Source organism: Neopelma chrysocephalum, unplaced genomic scaffold (genome assembly GCF_003984885.1).
Source record: "Neopelma chrysocephalum unplaced genomic scaffold, ASM398488v2 Primary Assembly neopelma1_66, whole genome shotgun sequence".
Classification (NCBI taxonomy): Eukaryota; Metazoa; Chordata; class Aves; order Passeriformes; family Pipridae; genus Neopelma; species Neopelma chrysocephalum.
The window spans coordinates 12,064,046-12,067,316 of NW_020897725.1; the positions used below are offsets into that span (position 1 = coordinate 12,064,046).

At 37.5% G+C, this 3,271-nt stretch overlaps 1 long non-coding RNA gene across 1 annotated transcript in view; it reads right to left on the bottom strand.

Annotated features, from left to right (window-relative positions):
- The window catches only part of LOC113968215, a 4,152-nt gene extending 2,723 nt beyond the window's left edge, over positions 1-1,429 (bottom strand). Inside the window, exon 1 of the long non-coding RNA XR_003534429.1 lies at positions 1,296-1,429. This is a non-coding gene — a long non-coding RNA (uncharacterized LOC113968215). The remainder of the gene's footprint in view (positions 1-1,295) is intronic.
- Positions 1,430-3,271: the final 1,842 nt, after the last annotated feature.

Consider the following 3,271-nt stretch of genomic DNA (forward strand, 5'->3'; position numbering starts at 1 on the left):
CTTCATCCCATTATGGTGTTTTCTCATCTGTTAAAAAAGGAAGTAAGCAAATAATCAATAAATCAAACCTTCTTTCTGGAGTATTTAATAAGTTACAAGTTGTGCAGAATTATTTGCCACAATTTATTCAGTGTTACTGGTCTGAAAATTTCTCAATTTCTAAGCCATATTCACTGCTGTGCTATTTTAATACATTAAGAAATAGCTGGCCATTCTTAGTTGGTGAAAAATTATTTTAGTCTTCAATTATGATTTCTAATGTGGGCAGAGACATTTCTACCTAGTTAAATAAATTAGGATCTATGATGAAAACATATATATAATTAGATTTGATTAATCAAGTCTGAAAAATGTGAACTCTCTTTGTTTTATATTTTATAACATGCCTCTGCTTCTAAGCTGATCACTTCCCTTGGTCCTTTACTGTGAAAAATGACAAAACTGTTTTGACACTGGATACTTGAAACCTGAGTCCCCATCATGTCTAGGCTTTGTGAATGAAGATTTGGTAAAGGTTCTAACGACATTTGTTACAAGCACGTTGGTGGCTAATAAGGTCAATATGAGATAGATACGTACGATTGCAAAAGGCACAGCAGAAAGACTCCTTAGATGGTATATTCTGCAAGGTTCGATTCTTTCTGCGTTGTCTTTTCTCCTCAAGAGTGATCCTGTGTGCTTTCTCAAAGGAAGCAGCAGTGTTATAGATGGTCTGTCTCCAGGCCTCCCGACTGGAGGTCAGAGTAGACCAGTTATGGTGATCAATATGGCCAAGGCTGAGATGTTGTTTCAGGGAGTCCTTGTATCTTTTCTTCAAGGCTCCTCTTTTGCGGCAGCCAGTGGCAAGTTCACCATAGAGTAGGATCTTAGGGAGGCGGTGGTCCTTCATCCTGGAGACGTGCCCTGCCCAATGCAGCTGTGTTCTCAGCAACATGGCCTCAATACTTGTGATTGCTGTTTGTTCTAGAACAGATGTATTGGTCACATAATCTGACCAGTGGATGTTTAGGATTGTACGGAGGCAGCGTTGATGGAAGTGTTCTAGGAGATGCAGGTGATGGCGGTAGATGACCCATGATTCGGAACCATATAAAAGAGTAGACAGCACTATGGCTCTGTAAACACTGATCTTGGTACTGAGAACTCAGTGAAATCAACAGAAGCTTTGAACCAAACCCAGGAAGAATAGATTCAAAATTACTTAATATTTAAAAATCTTATTAATGTGTCTGAACTATCTTTGGTCTCTTTTTCTTGACACTCAGAACATACTGCATAGTTCTTAAGATTCCTACCTTGTAAAACAGTAGTTTGTTAATCTTAATAGCAACACTAGTCCATGTTTGAAAATTCTTGTGGATTCTTTTTTTTTCACTCTAAACTTCTGTTTATCACCCCTTCAAAGTCAAATATAGCATTTAATCCTCCAATCCTCAAGATGCATCCAGTCAATACAGTGTTGTAACTGAATATATTTTTGTATGCATATGTTTTTATCAGCTAGGAAACTAGAGATCACCACAAGAGTTTTTAGCAGACTTATAAAGCAGATCAGCTTCAAACTCTAAAGAAAATTTTACTATTTTCATTCATTAGAACAAACTTTGTGCTAAAGGTTAATCACTGCCTGTACTTCTCACTAAAATCGTTAGTCTTTAACACTTCATCTGCTAATTAGTTGTGACTACACATTGCCATGGAAATGATGCTGTGTAGTGCTGGTGGCCACAGCCCTTGATGGTTCTTGGTCTCCCAGGTGCGGGGTTGAGAGCTCTTTCATTAAGTCAAAACAAAAGCAGACATCTTCCCAAATTTTCTTTGCATGTTCATGTGGTTTTATACTGCTCTTCCCACTCCCAGAAGGGGTAGATGGGGGATGTCATCCGCTCCCAAGGCTCCCTTTCTTATTTTGGGTTTTACTCATCATGTTTTTTGTTTATTGGGCAGGATGTCCTTCCTATTTAATGTCTCTTATGCTTATCTTAGTTTTTCTTCTCTGTCTGGCAAACTCTGATCCTTGTGTGACACCTGTTGATGTGTTTCCCCGTGTCTCTGAAGTGCAACTGCACAAACTCTTCCTTGCCCCTTATTATTGACCTTGCTGACATACTTATTTTAAAAATGCTTGAACACTGTTTGCCCATGCCATAACACTGTTAGAAAATCTGCTGTTTACAGTATATTATCACACCTATATCTTGAGTAGAGGCAAGCTAAGAGTAACCACATCCTTATTAACACAATTGTAATTCACAGGTGTCACAGGCCTCTGCTCTGACTACAACAGCTCCTATCCAAACTCTCTTTTTTTTGTACTTGAAGATATTGTTTTCTTCTGCCTCAACAAATACCATAATTTTTGGTGTTGTCCATCCAAAAGGTTCCTACAAGGATCTTTTTCTCCCCATTTCCCCATTATGTGCTCCTAACTCTTGACTTCCCCTGCTCTTTTGCATCCAGTCAAAGTTGAGTGCTTCAATTTTTAAGGCTCTTCATATGCACTTGTGATTACTCAGCAAATAAAGAGCATCTTCCTGCTCCGGTATATTCCTATAGACAAAACCTGCCATTCAATGACAGATTTCCAAACAAGTATTTTCTTATTTTTCCTCACACTTTCTCCCTTGCTAACATAAGCTCCCATAATAGAAATTTAGAGATAAGTTTGCCCTGACAATCACAGTTATTTTGTGATGTCTACAAAAAGAATTAAAATATGCGAACGGAGAAGCTGCAGGACTATTGCTTCTAAATAGTGTTCGTTTCTTTAAACTGCTATCCTTTTTTCTTTGTTTTCTTTTTCTGTCTCCATCTCTGGTTTCTGAATTTCAGATGGAAAAGCCCTTACCCTTGAAAATGCTGCCTTGCCTCTATAGTTTGTACAATGAAGCATTAGTCTAAGATTTTTGACACTACCTCAGTGAAAATAATACATTAAAAAAATGGATTTATAGAGCAAACAAGTTATATTGTTATAATAGCATAGAAATAGAAATAGATCAGATTGCCTTACAAGAAGTATATTATTTCTATTGCCTGGGAAAACAAAATTAAAGAATTTTAGGTATAATTTTGCTTTCACTTATCACTTAAGAATGAGTCAATATGTCAGGGAGGTGCTGTTGCAGTCTTTCCAGCAGTCTGGTGAAATTTGTGAGTAGATGGTTGTACATGCCCCAATGCTCAGACACAGAAGTGCAAGTTCTTTTTCTCAGGTAAATGGGAAGATACAGCCATGTAAAAGTGTGAAATCTGGAGTTATTGACTGTTT